The sequence below is a fragment of the Saccostrea echinata genome, unplaced genomic scaffold (assembly GCF_033153115.1).
Source record: "Saccostrea echinata isolate AGI-Se365-2 ecotype Australia unplaced genomic scaffold, CSIRO_AGI_Sech_v1 ptg000060l, whole genome shotgun sequence".
Taxonomy (NCBI): Eukaryota; Metazoa; Mollusca; class Bivalvia; order Ostreida; family Ostreidae; genus Saccostrea; species Saccostrea echinata.
The window spans coordinates 3,327,359-3,351,548 of NW_026889809.1; positions in this window are offsets into that span (position 1 = coordinate 3,327,359).

Below are 24,190 nucleotides of genomic sequence, written 5' to 3' on the forward strand. Positions count from 1 at the left end.
TATGTGTGCAGCCTGCATGTAAAAATAGGAATCCAAACTTAACATACTTTAAATACTTCAAAAGAGAAAAAAATGATCATTTTCTTCTAAAAAACCTTCCGCCACAAAATATAGTTCCTCACTTACTGCTTTTGGTATGGAATTAAATCATGGAGTTTTAACTGAATATAGTTAAATTGGCATTGTAGAATCCAAATTTATTGTAAGAATTAAAACATTATGCAGAATTTTTGAAATATAGGTTAAGATAAGAATCTGCTCAAAAGCTCAGGAGCGAACCTCGTTAAGAAAAGACAGAGGCAAAAGAAAAATCAAAGGAAATGTAATAAACAGAAAATTCAACATTTTGTAGATGAATATGGAATTTATTTTACTCATGAGACAGAATTTTTTGATATTTTCACTCGTGCTTCGCACTCGTGAAAATATATATATATATATAAAAATTTTTTGTCCCAGTCGTGAAGTAAATTCCATATTCATCTACGAAACATTGAATATCCTCTATTTACATGTATAATACTTTCTTCAGCGATACTTTATGCTCAATTAAATTTGTTATTAATATAAAGAAAAAGAAAGGTTTATTATATATTTACATTGCCATATGCGTCTGTGGTTGGTGGCGGCGGCCTTGATCGGTCCCCTCGCTTAAAGTTACTCTGGAAAGCAAAACACAAGGATAACTTCTATCTGTCATATAATAAGCTATATAAGATAAAAACGCTAGCTGATTGACTTATGCGAGTATCAATACACTGGAGCTTACACACCGAGGAATGCACAAACCCTAATACCTACTTGTATAATTATGTAGCTTGAATACTTTTGACATGCATATGGGGTTTAAACGGGGTTTATATCTCTCAGTTGATTCGATACGCAAGAGCATGCTCTACGTATGTACATTTTCTAAAACGAGGTAAATTATTGACAAACAAGTTCATGAAACAAGAATATCAGCAGTCCCGTTAAAGTCATCATTTCGTAAGTTCTATGGTCGATTCAATGACCTTGTCAGCATATACAATTTATCATTGAGTCAAATGCTGACTGATAATTTTCATACTAATTGTTAGGCCATTATTTACCCACGGAATTGTCGTCGGATTTTTCCGTTATTTCCCGATAATGACAAGGAGCACACGGCGAGTTTGACCGGTCGACAGGGGATGCTCATTCCTCCATGGCATCTGATCCCACCTCTGATGTTTTGGAGGTCCGTGTTTGCTCTGCTCCTATTTTGTTTTGTTTAATGAACTTTTGAGTTTGAATACTGTTCGCTATCTCCATATATCTCATATACTTTATTATGAGGACCTTATATCCTTATTTTGAGGGACAACTTTTGTGAACCCCGATTTTTCAATTGGCGTCAATATCAATAGTGTTGAAGATTATGCCAGACCATGGGTCAAATAGGAAAGAGAAATCTGAATAATCCCTGGTCAAAAATAGTATAAAATCATGATCTAAGAATTGGTATGATATATGGCTATCAAAATACGACCTTATGATAGGTAATATTTGCTTTCAAGGGCGTTATAACGACCATAGAATTTACGAACTGCTGACTTAAAACGACGTTGTTGACATCCTTGTAACATCATTTTATCTGTCAGTACCTTAACTCTTTTAGAAATTGATCGTTATCAGAGCGTGCTCTTGAGTATCGAATAAGTTGAGAGACGTAAACTCTGTATGCAGGTGAAAGCGGAATATTAATACATAAATAAGGAAAGGTGACGATGGAAAAGCTGAAGTCATCTCGTTTGCCATATAGTTTAGTTGTTAATTGGTCCTTATCGTTTATATAGTCAGCAAAACATCCAAATAAGAAACAGATGTAGTAGATTCTCTAGTGTCTTTTATTTCAAGTTTACTGATATATCGAGTCGACATTTGAATGGAAGTAACTATTGTTAATTAATAAAACGTTGTCGATATATCTGAATGTGGAGTTGAAGGTCAAAGCAAGTGTTTCCTTCTCATGTAGATTGATTGATTGTATGTTGTTTAACGTACCATTTGAGAAGTTTTCACTCAAACACAGACCTCGCCATAAACCGGTGAAGGGCTTCAAATTTAGACCTTTATCGGCACTCAGGGCCATTGAGCATTGAGAGATCTTTAGATGGGACCTCGGGTTTTAATGTCTCATCCGAAAGTCCCGTTATTTTCACTTCTATTTCCCAGGCGTTTGGCGAAGGAACAGTTACTATCTGCGTTGACGTCTTACATTTGACGCGGCTCGGTAAACGAGAATCTAACCCGAGCCTCCCGATCACGAAGCGAACGCCCTACCACTAGGCGCTAGCCTATCGGGACCGCTTTTTCCATGTTAAAGTTTTTGAATAAATCCATAATTTATAATTAAAACATAATTTTTAATTTTAATCATTGAAATAGTTAACACAGCATGTTGTGTAAAACTCTTCATTATGATAATTTATAGATATATATTTACCCTCTTTGACTCCTCTGTGGTTGATGGCGGTGGTGGTGGTCTTCTGGATCCTGATGGTGGCGAGTCTTCTCGTTTGAAGTCACTCTAGAAAGAAAAGCACAAATGACACGTTGATATAATAAATACTCATATTCGGACAGTAAAATAATGATAAACTATGAAACAGATTTGTAATATACTTACAAGTGAGGAAAAGGCTCGCCGATTAAATAGCTTGAGCTTATTTTGGCCTAAAGACTGTCGTGACTTTGACCACCTATATCCCGCAGATTCCTCGACAAAAAGGAAGATAAGGAAAACACATATGCCTAACAATATCTTCCCCATTTTGTCTAAATTTAGGTCTAAAAACTGGCTGCTGTATAATGGGTCTAAAACCCGGCTGCCACTTTTAAAGACACTGAAGTCACGTGATATTTGTTTATGGTTGGACGGAAACGTAAAAGGTTTCTATGGGTGATACTCTTTCTAAATTCTATTATTGATTGAAATTCCAATTGAATTAAATTAGGTATAACTTTTTTTTGAAATTGGTTTTATTTTTTACACTCGACATAATGTAGAATTTCCACACAGTCGTTTCAAAAATTGTACTAGAATTATTTTTTATTAAGTAGCACGTGAAGTACTTAGTGACTTGCATCAGTCCGAGGTAAATCCTACACTTTGTAAGACATTATGAGCTAAGGATGATCATATCAAAATTATATTTATCTTCATATAAAGAATCAACTCTTAATTCCTTACAAATCTCAAAACTTTCAAAATTCATTATTTCTCTTGGAAAAAAAATAATTTGAAATAATGATATACAGTCATCATTATGACATTATCATATAACGAATCAATCCTTTCTTAAAGTAAAGTTTGTAAAGACAACTGCAAAAAAAATCTCTAAGACATATTCCGCTTACAAATTTATACAGCTATTAAGTGTCAGAAGTTTTTGCAAACTATGTAACTTATAAATATATTGTTGTTAAGCCTCTGAGCTCAGTAATTACAACGAAGCATACATGTTCTTAAATTTCTACATGTCCCTTTCCATTAATAATGTATACATTATTTATGGTCTGTGTATTTTGAATGTTTATAATTGCATGTTACTTTGTTAACCTGCCATGATATGCATTATTTCTTTTTTATTATGTATATATCAACGAATGTGTTTAATCTGTTAGTGTGGGAATAAAAAAAATATTATTAATGATAAGATTTAGAATGTTACGTGAGCTTTTAATTCATTTATAACTTATAAAAATTAGTCTTAAAATCACGTTGATTGGAATTGGTATATCATTGTCATGAAAAAGCTGATTAATAATGTCTAACCCTATAACTAAAGATCCTCTAAATTGGTTTGACCTCATGAACTCTAATACTACGTGTTAACCATTAGCTTAATGTTGCCATAGTATATGAAAACAAACTAATGAGAATATGTATATGGACTATTTAAATTAATCGTAACAGAATTTCTGGGTACATATACAATCAGTTCTTATCTTAAAGGTCGTTCAAATATGTAGCCGGTACAGGGAAGTCCCATATTTTAAGGTTTAAGTGGTTGTAATTTGGAGATGTATTATCTACTTATAAGTTTGTTTTTATATCTAAGTCAGCATTGTATCTATTTAAAAAAGGCAATGACCCTTACAGAGCCCGACCCGAGTTAAAGTGATATGGTCACTCAATTTGTGTACTTTTGACAAAATAAAATTGTGGGTGTTATATGCTCAAAAATGGCTTTCTCAAGAAAAACCCTTCTTTACTACTGTTTATTAAGATATCATGCCTAAAGTGAGTGTCTAGGTATATAAAAAGTTCATGAAGATTAATCACGGAAAGAACTTGACTGACCCCAGGTCTCACACTATCGACGAAAAAGTGAAACTTGCTGGCTGAATGGCTATGCTTTGACGCATTAAACCATTCAATTCCATCGAAACCGCACTTCATTTTCTTCAACAAACTTGTTTTATGCTTTGAAATGATATTTAAGCTTGATCGTTAGACGTCGCAAAACATCAGATTAAACATAATTTAGTTTGGAAGAAGCAAAACATTTATGTCCCAAGTACTATATGAAAAATTAACGATTTGCGGTCCATATAACTTTTATTTTTTAAAAAGAAGTGTTTTAAAGAATTTTAATAAACTTAATCAAAAAGCTTTATAATGAGAGTCTATTAGTGGAAATCTGACGAAATGATGCTAATTGTAATACTCTTAGATTAGTGTGATACACCGTGCTTGACCTTAAGCTGAACTTTACTATTGTATAAAGTAATCTAAGGGTGCCTTAAAATGAAAGGCTCATCTTAAAAGGAATTTAATTGAAATGCTGAATTGGAAATTTTATTTCAGAAAGGGTGAGCAAATTCACAGAGAGATATTCCTTTAAAATGCATTAGAAAATTGTTTGTTGATTAGATTTATTTTGAACTTTTAAACTATTCGTCGTATTTTATAAAGTTGACCAACTAAAATTCACATACCCTTTCCAATCGTATTTTTAAGTTATCCATGATATTTCAGGCATTAAAAGTGCATGAGATTGTACTCTGAACTTTTTTGTGAAGCTATTTATCAATGCTGATTATAAATCTTTTTGCAAAACATTATTAATATGAGCTATATTTTTATCAAGTACTGCCGATTCCATATTTTACGGGAGAAGTTAAAATCGCTTAATGACATGTACACATTAAATCCTTTGATCATGAAACAGAATTTATTAAAAAATCATGTCGCTTGAGTTTTTTTATTAACAATATCTATGTAGTTTTTGTAGATAAAGTCTTCAAACAATTTGTCAGAATTTCCATGGGTACTAATTGTGCTCCTTTATTGAGGCAGAATTTATACAAAAAAATATACGTGAGAAGAAGGAAACTTTGCTGTGGCCTTCAACTTGACATCCAGATATATAGACATTTCAATAATTAACAATAGTTACTTCCATTCATATGTCAACTTGATATATCCCAGTGAACTCAGAATAAAAGATACCACAGAGTCTGTCACATCTGGCTCATATTTGGATGTTTTACTGACTATAGACGATAAGGGCCAACTAACAACTGAACTGTATTACAAACGAGATGACTTTTCCATTTTCTACTATCCTTATTTAATTACATGTAGTAATATTCGGCTATCACCTGCATTCTTATTCGATACTCAGGAGCATGCTCCGAGGACGATCAATTTTTTTAAAGCAAGGCAGATTACTGACAGATAATTTGATGTTATAAAGATTTCAACAACCTTGTTTAACGTTAGCATTTCGTAATTTCTATGGTCGATATAATGACATTGTTAGCAAATTAAACTTATCACTTGGTCGTATTTTGACTGACATACATGTATTTCATACTAATTGTTAGGCTTGATTATATACTTAATTTGACTACGGAATATTCCGTCTACTTGATCAGTACATAGGGCTCACGACGGATGTGACCTGTCGACAGGGGATGCTTACTCCTCCTAGGCACCCGATTTCACCTCTGAAATGTCCAGGGGTACGTGTTTTATGCCTTATTCACAGATTTGTATTGTTGTTTTTTTTTTGTTTTTTTTTTAAAGATTTATCTCCGTTCGTTATCTTCAACTTTTTTCTGTATTTAAAAATATTGTGAACATTTAAAGAAACCAAAAAGATAACACAAACTCTGTACTTATCACATTGACATTGGGGAAGAGATAGAAATAGACATATTCCATTTCCTAATACAAAGTTTACTTTCTAAATAGATTGTATCACACAACAGACCATTTGCCAGAGAGCCAATATGCCTATTCCATCATTAACAGACTTGTTTTTGTATTCTTATGAAGCAGAATTTATTTGAATACTTTTACGTGAAAAGAATAAGTCTCTTGCGTGGCCTTCAATTCGACATTAAGATAAAATGACGTTAAAGCATTAACACTATTCATTTTCACTCCTATGTTGATTCGATATATCCCTTTGAACTCGAAATAAATCATCTCATCCATATTTGAATTGAGAATTAGAAAGACATTAATGCTAAACTTACAACTAAACTTTATGATAAACGTGATGACTTCAACTTTCCAATCGTTAACTTCCCTTATTCATGTAGCAAAATACCATTATCACCTTCATGTTAGATGTTTATGTCTCCTAGCTGATTCAATACGCATGAGCATGTTCCACGTAAGAACCATTTCTAAAACGAGATAGGCTACTCACAAATAAGTTGATGAAAGAAGGGTATCAAGTCAATATTTCGCAAATTCTATAGTCGGTACAATTATCTTGTTTGCAAATATATACAATCTGTCGTTAGGTGGAATTTTGACTGACGTTTTTTAAACACATTGTAAGACCATTATCTTATCTGTTTAACCGATGACACGTATGTCACTGGTCGTACAATATAAAATGTGTACAATATGCATAATTAAAATATTTAGAATAAAATTAAGTTTATGACATGAAATTATGATATGTCATTAATTTAATCATGGAGAAAAATGCACATCGTACTTCTTGAATTTAGACAGTGTCAGAAGGAAAGCGCCAGCAAAATAATGTTATAGAAAAAATAAGTGAAGGTGAAAATTCTGTATATAGCAATAATGAAATGTTAGGAACGTTGCCTAATTTTTATGCAAATCTATATAGTCTATCTTATTACTTTACAATCGTATTCCAAGATAGCAATTAAGAAACCAATAAAAAATAATGACCACACGTGTCTTAACCATAATTTTAAGTCTAGAAACGATGTGCATTTATTTAATAGCCTTTTTGTAAGAAGGGATTTTTTTCTAGTAAAATGCTCTCTCTCTCTCTCTCTCTCTTACAGAACAAGTATACTTCAACAGTCCCTCGTTTTCTAACCATTCATTTTTCATTCAATTCACATGAATGATTTAAGAGGGACAATTTTCAGGTTATCTTTCAGCAAAAATATTTTGGCTCCGCACCACTGATTGCTAAAATGGTAATGTTTATTTACACAGCTTTTAAAATTTAAATGACAGTTCATGAAATTTACACAAAATTTCCCTTGCTAAAAAAGAGAAAATTCTTGATTTATGGAAAACCATTGTAAGCATTAAGACCAGAAAATTGTGAAAAAAAATATCGAGATCATTTGAAATTTTCACCCCCCCCCCCCACCCCGCATAAAGGGAAAAGAAATGGAATGGCAAACATTAGCTACATTTATCTGTTTACACTAGGCAAAAATTGTACCTGTAACACTATGGAAAAGGGAAAAATGAATAGGACAATGTCGGTGGAAAACGTGTGTTTTAATATTATAAGTGTGATTGATATCATTTGAGGTTATTCTTAGTAAACCTTCAATAATAAAGACAGAAGACTAAAAGATTAGATTATGTAATTGGTTATTGATTGACTCTATTGTGGTACGTGAAGAAAGTAAAATTTGAAATCTAGCTTTAGGCTTTTCAATTCAATATATAAAAAACACGCAAATGACTGAGAAAGAGTCAATAAATTGTGTACACAATTTGCGATTGTGTACACTTAGGGCTAATTATTCCACCATTTTTCCAGTAGAATTGCTCTATGTTGTAGTACACAGCACCTATGAATTTAGTTTTAACTCTGTTATCCTCTCTAACGCATCAAATAAATAAAATCTCTAAAATATCAATGAAGTGATGTTCTGAACCAAAAATATAAATTATGACATTTCTTTGCCATAGTCTGAAAAAAAAATTGCAGACATCCGATACAATTAACGTTTGGGACCTTACATCTTGTAATCTGTTTTTTTTTTTTTTTTGGTTTTTTTTTTATCGATGTGTGATTTTAAAGAATTTAAACTTATTTTTCTTCTATAGGTTGTAAAGGCCTGATAATGTGGACACATGATCAAGAAGTCTTCAATCCTAAAGCTCAAGGTCAAATCTTGAGGTTAAATGTTAAATATGATGATCATTCAACGATCCTTAAATTTTTCTTCATTGAACTTTGTTAAAAGGCCAAAGTATCTGAAAATCCCTGGTGAATTTTCTTCACTCTGAAATTTATCAATTTCAGTATATTTTTCAATTTGTTTTGGTTAGCTTTCCCTAAAATTTGATTTATACAATTTCTTCTAAGAGATCAAAAAATGTAGCTGCTTTACTCATTTATTCGCAACTTACAAAGCTATCTAAATTCCATTTTTACATCGAATTGTACACAGATATAGCAATAACAATATATTTATCTGAATTAATAAATGGGTCTCTTTTATAAGTAGACTAACAAAAATTTGTAATATCTCAAATTAATAGGTCATTTTTACACATTTTTACACATTCTAATGACAAATGTCCAATATATTTCAAACTATTCTTTTTGAATAGTCATATGATATTCTGGGAATAATGAGGACAAAAAGCGGGGGTTCATACTTCATTCTAATCATACATAGTTAGAATTTGTGTTACACATAACAAAATATAAAAAGGACAAGTGCACTTAAGCAATGCTTAATGGGCCCTTTTCAGTGCCGTATTGCTTTAGAATATATTACCAAATTGTTCTCATTTGGTAATAGTTAAACACAAGTGAACATTTCTAATTACAATCACGTTAAAACATCACCTAAATCAGCATGGATTTGAAACAAATGAAGTTCTTTAAAATGCTTGTAGAACTCCAAATCCGAAAAAGTCGTACCGAACCTATTTTGATTTTCGTTTATTTAAATCAAGGGGAGGAGGCATTTAAATCGAACACTTGAACAATCTGATGGTGGATCATTGACAGGCGCGTTTGCCGAAAGATACTTCATGCGCTATTTTACCTGAGAAAAAAATTGAATGAAGTTGTATAGATGCCTGTATCCATAGTGATCAAACTCAGAAATTTGCACGCTTGCATTTGAAATAATACAATAAGTATTGACATTAGTTCCTTTAAATTTTAAAATAAAAAAAAGTGTATTTAGGTGGCTTTCGATACCAGTACCATTGTCTTGCATGAATTTTAAAATGTTTGACGCTTTTATTTATGATGACATTTTAACGAAACTAAACTCTCCTAACCCTCCCGTGTCCCTAAAACCAAATACATACAAACTTCTCTATGCGGCACGACTTCGATATGATACAAAACGTGGCTATCTTTTACAGTGAGCATCTTTGAGGAATGTTTACGTGGGTAGAACTCACGTAACTACCGGTATTTTAAATAATTTATTCCACGGGTGGGTTCAACATAGGTCATACAGGTAAATAGCTCTCGCTTGCTATAGGAAAAACATTGACCTTTTCATACATTTTTAATATTTTAAGTACAAGCCTAATCTTGTACTAATTTCCTACTTTCACACAAGTTTTATAAATGTATAATGCGTTTTTTGTCAATCGCACAAGTTTGTACAAAGTTAGGCTGATAGTAAACAAAAGCTTTGAAATGAATGACAGTCCTCGATTTACTATAGAAAATCAGGAATGCTGGCTGACCACTACCACATTGTATGGCTTTACTCTTTGCATATTCATGAATATCAGCGATAAAATTTATTGAATCTTATGGTTTAGATATCAATCAATGATCTGAGATGGAAAATTATGCTTAATTTGATTTTTTTTTATTGGCTCTTTTTTTCATATACAATGTAATAAAATAATAAACATGCAACAAATTTAACTATATACAGTAGCGTCAGTCTGCATCCCGCAAGACAATGTTTTGCAATTCATGAAAGATCACAGTGCATACTCTCTACAGATACAAAACATATTTTCACTTCTTTCACATAGAAATATGTTACAGGGGATATTACTTTTTGATTATGACATTTGATTTAAATACATAGTGAAATAATATCATTAGTTCTGATGTAATAACTATAATGCATCTAGTATTGGTTGCCAAGTTTCATTAAAAATATCTAAATTACTATTTGAGCAATATGCTGCCTTTTTAAGTAGTAATTTCTTTTTCAGGAGGTATAAAAAGGCATGAAAACTTGGTTCTTTTTTAAGGACATTCAAATTAGCTATAGACACTGAATGTATATAAAACTTAGAAAGCAAAATACAGTAATTCAAACTATCACATTTTCCCTCATACAGACCTAATATAACATTTTGACAAGATAGCTTGTCTATGTGGAAAATGTGTAAATCATTCCACCAAGTTAGAAAGTGGTTCCAAAATGTAGCAACATAAGTACAGTAATAAAACTTGTGTTCTATAGTATCTTCCATTTTACATAAAAAACATTGGGGGGAAGTTTTAATTTTCATTTGAAACAGTAGTTTATTACGAGATAAAAATCTATGAGTTAGCTTATACTGAAAAGACTGTAGTGATGTTTCATTAGAATATACAAAAGGTAGCATGAAAATTTTTTCCAAGTCTGTTTGTGAAAAATTTGCTTTAAATATTTCCTCCCACTTTTGTACACATGTTGGTACTTCATTTAAACTTTCCACTGTAATCCAGTAAAAGTCTTTACAAGATGTTTTTGACAAAGGACTTCTTTTATTATTGAAACATAAGGTCAAAGAATCTCTATTAAAAGAACCTTTTTTGTTTTGTCTTACATATTTTCGCCAATGATATGGAATTGCATTTCTTAAACAAAAGTAATCAAAAAAAGGTATATTCAAGTCATACAGATTACTTAATTCTTCATGGCTTAAAAAATCATAATTATCACCTAAAATGTCTCCAATAAATAAGATACCTTTTTTATACCATTTTTTCCAAAACACAGTCTCATTATTTATTTTAATGTTATCATTGAACCAAAGAGCTTCTTTAAATATTATTGGTTCAATATTAATAACAATGCATCTAAGTTGTGTCCATGTTTCAAAAATGTCTCTGTAAAATTGTGGTAATGATGAACATGCATGTAGCCTATTTAGACAACCTCTGGTAATTATAAAATCATTCAATTCTATATCATTCAGGTAAGATTGAATTATACTTCTCCATCTTCTCTTGTATTAATAAATATCCTTCTAATCCAACCAAGTTTGAATGATTTCATTTGTGCTTCAAGATTAGGAACTTTCAATCCACCCTTATTGATTTTTTGACAGGATACTGAACTTTTAACTTTTGGCTTTTCATTATTCCATATAAACTTGTTCAGTTCTTTAGACACCTCCTTTATCATTTGTGGGGGAATTGGAAGTACTTGTGCTTGGTATACTATTTTTGATATTACTAAAGTTTTTACAATTAGAATTTTGCCAATAAGTGTTAAGTTCCTCATTTTCCATAAATTCAAAGTTGCTTTTAGTTCATCTAATTTTGTATTTAAGTTTTTAGCAAGGGTCTTTTGTTCACCGCTTGAACTAAACCAAATACCAAGAGTAAAAAATTGACCTTCAGACCATTTCACTGGCAAGATTCCTGGTTTGAAGTTTTTGTTCTTTCCTATCCAAATTGCTTCAGTTTTATTCAAATTAATTTTCAGACCAGAACAGTACTTAAATTTTTGAATAACAATTAATATTTCAATTCCTGATTTTTCATCACTTAGAAAACATGAAGTGTCATCTGCTAACTGGCTAATCTTAAATTCTGTCTCCCCTATTTTTATTCCACGTATATTTCTATTTGCCCTTATGGCTATTGCAAGTAGCTCGACACATAAAATGAACAGGTAGGGTGATAAAGGGCATCCTTGTCTCACCCCTCTAGTTTATTTGAAGAAAGAGGTTGTATACCCATTGTTTATAACACTACTAGAGATATCTGTATAAAGGATTTGAACCCAATGTCTGAAACTTTCACCAAATCCAAATATTTCTAAAGCTTTATCGATGAAAGCCATTCTATCGTATCAAATGCCTTTTCAAAATCAACTAAGAGAATTAGTCCAGGAATATTCTTAATACTAGTATAGTTTATAAGATCAGATATGGTTCTAATATTTTCTCCTATAAATCTATTCTCTAAATATCCAGTTTGGTCTGAATCTATTAAATGAGGTAAATAAGTTTTCATCCTTTTTGCCAATACCTTTGATAATATTTTATAATCAAAATTTAGAAGAGATATTGGTCTCCAGTTTTTTAACAAAGTTCTATCTTTATCTTTTTTAGGAACTAGAGTTATTATTCCTTTTCTTTGGTCAACTGAGAGAGTGTGTTTTTCAGTGCTTTCATTTATACTATCAATGACTAGTTCTGATATCTGATTCCAGAAATACTCATAAAATTCCATTTGAAACCCATCAGTTCCTGGTGATTTATTATGTCTAAAAGTTTTCAAAATATTTGCACATTCTTCATAAGTAATTGGTCCCTCACATGAAAGAGATTCCTCTTTTTGTAGTCTTGGAATGTTTACATTATTTACAAAATAGCCAAGATTTTCATTATATTCATTATAATCCAAGTCAGATGTATATAATTTCTTATAAAATTTCATCTCCTCCTCTAATATTTCACTTTTACATTGTACAATATTTTCATTTATATTTCATGTTGAGATACATTTATTTCTGTAATTTCTTTTTTCCAAAGATAAAAAGAATTTTGTGCATTTTCCCCCCTCTTCACACCATTTTGCCTGAGATCTTAATATAATTCCTTTAGTTTTGTTATCATTTAATATTTCCAACTCTTCTCTTATTTCATTATATATGTTAATATTTTCTTCAGTTGGATCTGTCGCCAATTTTACATTTTGTTCCTCTAGTTTCTTAATAAGACTTTCTTCACTCTTTCGATTTCTACGAGCTTTTAGTTTTGAATACTTTACAATAAATCCTCTTAGTTCACATTTAATTGTATCCCATTTCAACTGCTTATTTTCTAACTTAAAGTATTTTTCTTTTAACTGTGCAATTGTATTTTTTATTCTCTCTACAAATACCTCATCTTGTAATAAGGATGCATTAAATTTCCAAAAACCAGGGCCTCTAGCTACAAAAATTTTTCCCTTTAAAGTTATGGTTATAACACTATGATCTGTTTTTATTGATGGTTTTATACTTGTCATTCCAAAAGGTACCATAAAAGCTGGAATCAAGAAAATATCTAATCTTGATAAAATAATTGGATTTTTTCGCAAAAAAGTGAAAAGTTTTCTATCTGGATTTTTTTCTCTCCATATATCTATTAAATTTAGATCATTCATTGCAGCGATTAGATTATCTCTGTATTTGGATTTCCCTTCAATGCCTCCGCCTTGTTTGTCTATAATAGGGTTTAAAGTAATATTAAAATCACCACCTAACATCAAATTCTTATCACTCTCTTCTTCTAAATGATTCAACAAAAAAATCTAAAAATTCAACTTGTTCAACTGAGTTATCTTTTGTTGGTGCATATATATTTATCAATGTAAATTTTGAATCATCTAGTAAAATAGATACTTTCAGAAATCTGCCAATATCATCACCCGTGTGTTCAATTATTTTATAGTCTATATGATGTGGAAATAAAATTGCTACCCCTTTGCTATTAGATTCTCCATGAGTAAAAATGATATCCGATTCCCACTCAGTTTTCCACATCTGCTGATCTTGTTCAGTAGAATGTGTTTCTTGTAAATAAATGATTGGGAAATTTCTCTTTAAACCATGTAAACAAACATCTTCGTTAACTAGATAAACCTAACCCCCTTACATTTAGAGATAAGCAAGATATATTAAAAGACATAATCTATTTTGATTCTGTTACAGAGCACCAACACTGGCTCACTCGCAATAAAAAAGAGTGCAATAAACATTGCCAATACAATTGAAGTTGCATGTAAACAAATAGTTCTTTTTTTAACATAGAGCCATGTATATAACAGAAACACAAAAGAAAAAACATACAGCGTATGTACAAAAAAAGGATAAGTCATTTTATTTCGAGTACCTTAGGCTTTAACCAAAAATGTGTCTTTGTCATCTCTCGATCAGTATCGAGATTTCAATACCGGAAAGGAAAAGCAGTAACAAATTTTAGACCAAACACTGCGGATGTAAAAAATCCGTATTGTTTAATACAAGAAAGGAAAGGAAAAATTTTGTCAATTTAGACATAAATAACAAAAAATAATTAAATAATTAATAATAAGCATTATTAAATATTTAATAATAATCATTTTTGATGGAAAAGAGCAGTGACAGTTCCAATAAGGAAATTACCTGACATGAGCACATATTTAGCCACTATGTGCAAGAACAATGTCTGCAGTCAAGTTTTCAATAATTTGAAACCTGCGGAAGCCTAGGTGTTTACCGTAAAACCTGGAGATAACGCATGCCATGTTTGTAACATTTAGTGATCGGAGAACTTTGACGAGCCGCCTCCCTGCTCCATACTCGCCGTCATCGTTGTGACCCTCGTGGATTGCGCCGGTACTATCTTTAAAACGGTACACTAAAATATTGTGTTCAGCAGTTGAGTAGGCTGGGTCAATAATAATTTTTTTTTATAAAAGTTCCTGACTTGTTTTTATGTCTCTAGTCTCTACTGTTGCTACAGCTGCTTTGAATGTGTTTCCGTCATCTGAGCAATCCATGGTGGACATAGAAATCTGTTGAAGCTTTTCCTTATCTGATTGGGTCATCTCAAGGATATTTTCTGGCTTTGGTTTCAATACTTTGTCTCTGTACACATTTCCATTCACGAATACTAATTTCTCTCCCACAAATCGTGTCATTACTTTCTCCTTCCAGTACTGATTATTTATCTCCTGAAGTTTCTTTCGGTTTTCCGCTATTTCTATTGGTCTCTGTGGCGTGACGTAAAAAGTTCTTTCGGGTGCATTTGGTTGCGCGGACTGGTCAGACGCTTCACGGTCACTTTTGTTCAGTTCTCTTTGCGCTTGGAGGATTTTTTCCTTATCAGTAAATTTTGACAGTCTGCCTGTAATAATTCGCGATCTCCCTGGAGTTTTCGGCCCATTTCTATGTATGTTTGCAAAGGAAGTGTCCACTCCAAAATGCTGCTTTATGAGTTGTGGGATTTTCTCAAATAAGTTTTCTTCATTGTCTTCTGGAAGATTGTGAATAAGAATATTCTGATTCATGGATCTTGACTTTAAATCTGTAATTTCAGATTGCTGTTTTCTGACCGTTCTGTCTAAATTAATGACAACTGATTTTAACAGATTGATATCGTCTCGCAAACTCCTGTTTTCCTCTTGAAGCAGTTGAATATTGTCAATATTCTCCTCCTGTTGTTGAGCAACATGAGATATGCGAAAATCAAATCCATCTTCCTCCCATAGATCTTTCCTTATATTACTTATATCTTGTGTTAAACCCTTAATTGCTTTCAAAGATTCAGTTATTTCCCCCCAGGCTTATCTGCAAATTCGGTAGTGTCTGCATCGCACCGAGTAGCTCAGGCGTGAACGGCGGCATGAATTGAGGAACAAACGAAATACCGCTAGTGCTGGAATCCGAAGTAGGCTGACCGTGTCCACTGTTACCTATTTGTACTGACATCTGCTCACGACTAGAACTCATAATTCAATTGTTCAAGGGGAAGGCAAAAAGGAAACACAAATAAATCACTGAACACTCACCAAAAACTCCTTAAAAAAAATGCTTAATTTGATACTTCATTTTTTTTTTCACATTTTACCGGGGCCCATAAGTGCACTCGTTCTTTAAGAGAAATTGAATCTGAGGAATAATTCGGCGTATCTATATATACTACCTTAGAATTTAAATATAGGAATCCCATGTTGACAATATTTTCATATTCTCTGGAGACCACTCAAGATCTTCCCGCAATTTTTGGAATTCATAAGGGTGCAAAATGTGCTCTTTCATCAGCCAAACTGTATTTTTCAACAAGTACAGCATATGAAGAAGAAATCGATTCGACATTAGGTTATATTGACGGCGTTAATCTCATGTCGACTAGATAATTAACCCTAGTAAACTCGGGAAAACAAGAGACTCCTCTTGTCTTGTATATCTGTTTCATAATTTATGTTTTATTAAATATTGCTGATAATTGCAAACTGACAATAAAGTACGAGACAAACAGAAAGGCTTAAACTTTTCCATCGTCTTCTGATATTCAATGCAGCAATATTCTTTTTTTTGGTGATCTCCCAGCTGATGCTGTATGCAGGGACATATTCTATGAATAATTGCATGTAAATTCTAAACCAAGGCAGACCACCGATAAATAAACTGCTGTTACAGAGTTTTCAGCAGTTTTGTTAAAATCTGCATTTCGTAAATTCATTACAATGGCCGCTATAATGACACTGTTTACAAATAAAGGCTATCTTTTGGTCGAGTTTTGATTGACATGGTTCATACCAATTATTATATCATATTTATTTTTATGCTGAGTTTGATAATAGACTACTCCGTATCCATGATCAAAACAGACGCCGGATGTGATCTGTCCACAGGGAATGCTTAATCTTCTAAGTACCTGATTTCATCTCTGGTCTTCCAAGATCTCTGTGTTTTGCTCTCGATGGTTGTTCTGGTTAATTGGTTATGAGATTGATCACTTTGTTATTTTTTCATTACACCTGTACTTAGCAGGCATGGCTTTAATGCAGTGAAAAATATTTTTTGTGCCAGAATCTTAACTTGGATTTCGGTTTGTACGGTCTCATCCGAAGGATTGATGTCCACGTCCCAGTCACATGGTTATAATCAATGTATCGTGGTTAATTCAAGTATGAAAAGAATATAAAGAATAGTGGTCAGCCTCATATTTCTTTAAGTATCATAAAAAAAATCACAGGATCAGAGTTAATGAAAATATCAAAAGAATTTGAAGTTTCATCATATTAAAACAAAGTATTGTGGTAGACTAAAGCATCATACTAAATCAAAGTACCATATTAAAGCAAAGTCTCGAAGTTCCTACTCTGATAAATTAAACAATACTATAACATTATTTAAAACATGATATTTTACTTCAGTTTATTAGTCCCCTACCGGTTAAACCGGAGGGGACTATAGGTTTCCTCTGAGTCCGTCCGTCTAGCTGTCTGTCTGTCTGTCCATCTAGCTGTCCCTCTGTCTTTCTGCCAGTCTGTCCCACTTGGTTTCCCGCACATTTTTTTTTCTAAACGCTTGCAGATATTGAGCTGATTTTTTGGTATGTGACTTTACCTTGATGAGTTATATATCAAGTTTGCATTTCATTCCACTTTATGGATTTTTGACGAAATTATGTTATTTTCAATTTTTAACGGGAACCAGAATACACTTGCTGGTAGGGAACTAGTGTTGCTAATGCAATACTCTCAGAATGCTTGTTAAATGTATAGTATGATAGTATGATAGATTCTTTATTTCCAGATCAGGACCCTTTCAGGCAACACAAACAACAAGCATGATTTCTACAATTACAAACAGTACAGACAAAATATGTGTATACTTTAGAAATAATCTACAGTAAATGTCTTTGTATATTGTACAATTTGACACTGTATATGTAAGTAATGTTGATAAATGAAATAGTACTACCGTATATCCAATGCAAAATGGGGAGATTCTACAATCCTCGTATTGCAAAAGATAACATGTGGCGATGTAAAAGTACTAACTATTACAATACATGAAGTGTCAATTTTTTGTATGTATTATTATTTTTTTTAACAATTACATACATATATTTACATGTACTTAATATTAAAAAAAAGGGAAAAAAATGTTGTAATGTGACTTTATGTGCATAATATTTTAAATGGCTTGTCTAGCCAGTTCACGTACAGCAGAAAGCACTTGAACAAAAAATTGATACAGTGTGTTTGTATAATATTCATCTTCTCTCTTTCTGTAACATAATTCAAAGATTCAAAAAGTGTGTGATTTTCATCTTCAATAACATTCATTGAGCGTTTAGTACAAAGGAATGCCCAAATAACGACCTCTTTCTATTTGTAAATTGTGAGAAGATGTATGCAACCTACATATTACTTTCCTTTATTCAAATGGTAAGCAAAGTAAATATTTTTCAAGTCCAAAATTTGATTTGATCTTAACATAAGTATCCAGTTTACCTTCTTGTGACAATCTTATTAGGTTCAACTCATTCATGTAATATGCAAATAATTTTTTTTGCAATTTGTTTTGAAAGTTTGCAATTTGTTAGAAAAAGTATCCTTATTAAAATTTAACATTTCTGCAATTTTACTAAATGTTCCATACCAGGATGGTATACTGTTACTCCAATTATTCTTACTTTGAGAGTATGCTGCTTTCAATAATGGAAATGACATGTCTGGACATTCTAATCTATGGACATAATTCAAAATACTTTTAATAATATCAAAATGAAGAGACAGTCTTCCAAGCTCAGATAATGAAGAGAAGTTTGCACATTTCTATGCAATCCTAATATATTCTTACAAATTTTTATGAGTAGATTCCCACACTTTAACTTATTAATTAAAAATGTCATATACCGAGAGTTTGCAGGTTTTACGAAAAATACTAGGTCGATTGATGTTCCCCAATATTTCACATCCATAAAGCAAAATGGGTTTTATTGTATGATCAAATACATGAAGGGATGTTTTAACACTTGGCTTCACAGACAAAAAATCTTTGTAGTTTATAAAATGCTTTCAAAGCTTTTTTTATAGAGGTCTTCCTGAGCATATGAGAAGGTTCCAGAGGCACTAAAGACTACCCCCAAATATCTATAAGATGACACAGATTCTAATATCTGATCAAATAGCTTAAATTCTTTCTTTTTTTTTTTTTTGTATATTTAGAGTTATCTCTCCTAAGTAGCTCTGACAAAAAAATTGTTGAATGAGCAATAAACACACACACTCACCTCGTGTCTTTATTTATTTTGTATTTACGGGTTTTCTTTGATAATCCTTTACGCTAAAGTGAAAAGTATAATTGATGACAAATCTGTTATTAAAAATTGCGAAAAACCAAGAGCGCAGAGGAGCGAAATGTTTAACAATAATGAAAGTCTTGCAAAATATTACCTTTTTTGAGTACTTCTGGGATTTTTCCTAATTGTGATGAAACTACCAACATTGTCTTCCTAATAAACGTATCCCAAGGTTACGATTTAAAGTGCGATTTTCTAATCAAAAGATTTCAGCCGTCACATGCCTTAATGTATATAAACGCAATAAGAAATACAAAGAAATATTTTCAAAGTTTGTGCAAATTATCATAATCATCAATTAATAGATGATTAATTTGCATTTCTTTTTTCTTATCTAATAGAACTAAGCCTTTAACCTCTTTTCCAGTTATCAGCTCGGTTTCAAATTCCATTACCACTATTACAATTCCAAGGAGGTTTCTTGACGTAAAATCAATGTTACGTAAGTCCTGAAATGAAAATTAAAAAAAAAACTTGAAGTTACAGACGACAGCGAAAGGATATACTGGAGTAGGTTGATGTGCTTAGAAATAGAATAATTTATTATATTTCTCCTCTTTCTGCATGCATTGTATTCTTTGAAACTTCGTTCATATACAGTGGGTTTGCTTTCAATTAATTTTTAACCCTGATCAAAGCAGCTTAGAATTAAATTGTTATTGGCATTTCTTGCATCTTGTCTGAATAACAATATTCTCATTCCTTCATCAAAGCTTAACTAATTTCAAGTTAATTTTTTTGCAAGGCCGTAACTAGGCAAACAATTTAGTGAGGTAAGGGATCTGGGGCCACCCGAGTCCCAAGCGGCTCCAGGGTAGTGTCCTAATGAGGGTTCTCTGAGGGAGGGGGAGTTCCCGAAACCTGGGTTTTAGTAAATTAAAGACTTAATCTTCGAAAGTTTTCACATTTTGAATTAAATTTTACATGCGTTTTAAACTATGATGAAGCACCTGGTGAGATAATCGATTTACAAAAAGTTGAAAATATTAATTTAGTACAAAGACATGCGTAATTAATTAAAGTTGAAAGTAAAATTTTTCACTTTTTAGAAAACTCTAAAATTTTAATTAGGTATTCGCCTCACTTGCCTCAATGGTAGTTACGGCCTTGGAGAACTGACACAGAAATAATTGTTGTTGCCATTTAGGCGCGGATCCAGGAATTTTTTTACGGGGGGGGGGTTCCACCCCAGTCAAAAAAAGTATATACTTTTAATAACTCTGCAAATTCCAGGGGGCGTCCGGACCCCCCCCCCCTCTAGATCCGCGCATGCCATTGATTGTACGGTAGTCAGTTGCAGCTTCAAAAATGACCGGTTATTGTAACTTCAATGTGACAATATTTTGGTGCTTCATTTAGGTCAAAACTAAGAAATTTTGTGATGACCATCATGATACACAGCACAATAATCTAGCTTTTAATTCTTTATGAGAACTACAGGAGTAAACAAAAATGACACTTTGCTGACTTACTTGTTAGCTTGTTTTTAATGTCTTACTTGTTAGCTAGCTTTTTAATTACTTACTCGATCTATAGTGACTTACTTGTTATCTCGTTCTTTGGAAACTTACGTGTTTGCTCGTTCTTTAATGACTTACTTGTTAGCTCGTTCTTTAAAGACTTACTTGTTTCCTCGCATTCTCTATCCAGAGTTGTCTTCCGTGTATGTCATTCTCTATCCAGAGTTGTCCTCCGCTATGCTCACAACACCTCTGTCAATGCTCGTTGTACAAGATTCTTGTACAAATTTTAAACGGTGAAAATTTGAAATTTAAATAGTAATTAATTATTGTAATTATCGATAAAGATATTAATTCATTATTTATTTTAAACCTATAATACTTCAAAACGACTTATTTTCAAAGTTTTTAGGGAACTATTTTGCGGAGTAACAATTTAAAAAATCTTAATTAAAAAATCCTTTTAAGGTGTAATAAATTAAAATAAATAATGTTTTCCGATAAGATATATAATTAAAAACGATTATTTATACAACTTTTAACCATTTACAATTTTTCTAAGAATCTTGTATAACAAGCGTTGACAGAGGTGTATGTGGGAGCGTAGCGGGAACGACAACGGTTTCCTCGTTCTTTAACGACTTACTTGTTAGCTTGTTCTCAAGTCACTTACTTATTAGTTCGTTCTTTAATGACTTACTTGTAAGTTCGTTCTTTAATGATACTTGTTAGCTAGTTCTTTAATGACTTACTTGTAAGCTGTTTCTTTAATGACTTACTTGTTAGTTCGTTCTTTAGTGACTTACTTATTAGTTCGTTCTTTAATGATACTTGTTAGTTCGTTCTTTAGTGACTTACTTGTTAGTTCGTTCTTTAATGACTTACTTGTAAGCTGGTTCTTTAATGACTTACTTGTTAGTTCGTTCTTAAGTGACTTACTTATTAGTTCGTTCTTTAGTGACTTACTTGTTAGTTCGTTCTTTAGTGACTTACTTGTTAGTTCTTTCTTTAATGACTTACTTGTAAGCTGGTTCTTTAATGACTTACTTGTTAATTCGTTCTTTAATGACTTACTTATTAGTTCGTTCTTTAGTGACTTACTTGTTAGTTCGTTCTTTAGTGACTTACTTGTTAGTTCGTTCTTTAATGACTTACTTGTTAATTCGTTCTTAAATGACTTACTTATTAGTTCGTTCTTTAGTGACTTACTTGTTAGCTTGTTCTTTAGTGACTTACTTGTTAGCTCGTTCTTTAATGACTTACTTGTAAGCTGGTTCTTTAATGACTTACTTGTTAGCTCGTTCTTTAGTGACTTACTTGTTAGTTCGTTCTTTAATGACTTACTTGTTAGCTTTTTGAAATATATTTCTATTTTGTTTTCTTAACTGCAATCAGTATTCCTATTTTGAGAGCATTCGGCTGGTGTTCAAAACTATAGAACTATAGAAGTATCTTAAGAGACTTACTTGTTAGCTCGTTCCTTAATGACTTACTTGTTAGCTCGTTCTTTAGTAACTTACTTATTAGTTTTTTGAAAAAAAAATTATTTGTTTTCCTAACTGCAATCGGTATTTCTATTTTAAGAGTATTCAGCTGGGGTTCAGAACGATGGAAATATGCATAAAAAATTCTTCGAATTGTATTTTGTAAAAATAAATTCCAAGAAACTTTTAGAAAATTTGAAATCACTGAATTTTACAAAAATCAGTAACATCAAAACGCACGACTTTTCAACACTTTATACAACCGTTCCACACGATAATTTAAAGTCCAGGCTTTTTGATATCATTAACAGCTGCTTTTTCAATAAAAATGGAACTCGTAAATTTACTTACCTTGTCATTAGTCATTTGCAACATTATTTTGTTAAAAAAAAATTCTGATTGTACGTACAAGTACTCTAAAGTTGACATTCAAAAGATCCTTGAGTTTCTGATTGTCAATATCTGTGTAGTTTTTGGAAACCAGATCTTCCAACAATCTGTCGGATTTGGCATGGGTATCAATTGCGCCCCCTTATATGCAGACCTATTTTTGTATTCATATGAAGCAGAACTTATTCAAAATTTTATACATGAGAAGAAGAAAACTCTTGTCAACTCGACATTTACATACATATGACGTATTATCAGTTAACAATAGTTACTTACATTCATATGTCTACTCGATATATCCATTTACATTCTCTAATTTTCTCTCTTCATAATTGTTTATTTTATCAATCTTTATTATGAATTTAGTGCATTTCAGAACTGGTGTGCTTAATAAACGTAAGAGCCGTTTGTGACCTTGGAAAGTTAAATAACGGCAATGAACATTGAGAGAGAAAAAATGACAAATTATTTATAAACGCACAGTTGTTGTATTTTTCGTTAATTGAACAGGGTAGTTTTTTTTTTTTTTTTTTTTTTTTTTTTTTTTTTTTTTTTTTTTTACATATTAAATTAAGTCAAAACAATATACATTTTGGTGTTCCTAGATATTGAAAATGCATATAGTTCCTATTATTACCTAACCTACTATATAAATTGTAATTAGGCATTTTGAACTGTTTCCTGATTCATTTTAACTTTTTTGCACATCATGAAACAGTCAAAACTGTTTACCCGGTCACAGAATGAACTGTTGCATGGCTGAACTAGTCCATTATGACGTCACAATTAGTTTCCAGTACTTACAGCTATAATATTGAACAATGTATAAATTGAAGAATTTTCATGGCAATAAATTTGAAATTATCATTTGAAGAGTAATCCTAATACCCATATAAATATATATTCAATTTTATATCATTTGAAAGAAGGGGCCAAGAATACCTTTTCTGAGGGAATTTTGGAAAAATGTAGGCTCCTTTCACTCACTATAGATCTTTGCCTTTTAAAACGTCCGACTCATCGTGTTATATTCAAACCTTCCAGTCATCATATGTCTTTTACTAAACAATACTTGTATACATCAATATTTATTAGGAAATGATAACACTAAGAAATAATGCAAACTTTTGTCGATGTGTCTATATCATTACTTTAAGATATTATATAGTAGGTTAGGTAATAAAACACTTATTTCATGACAACTCGGGGAACAGTCAAACTGTTGTCCCTCGATAATGAGGAAGACCTGGGAAACTGTTGCCCGAGGCCGCACTGTTCCCCTCGTAGTCATGAAATAAGTGTATACTGTGTATTCTACGTTTGTCTACAAATACAATTTATATCTATCTATCATCTATCTATCTATTTATTTTATCATATTAAAATACAAAAGTGTATAATATAGGAAAGTTTTAAACATTTTTTTTTTTCATATTAAACAAGCAGTATGTTTTAACGCATTCTCAGCAAAGTTCTGATTTAATATATTCTTAAAAATCTGTGAGCTACCTGTGAAATTACACAAAATAATTGTTCTTTGCTGTAGTTCATGGTATATATAATAATCATGTGCTGAACCCAATTTA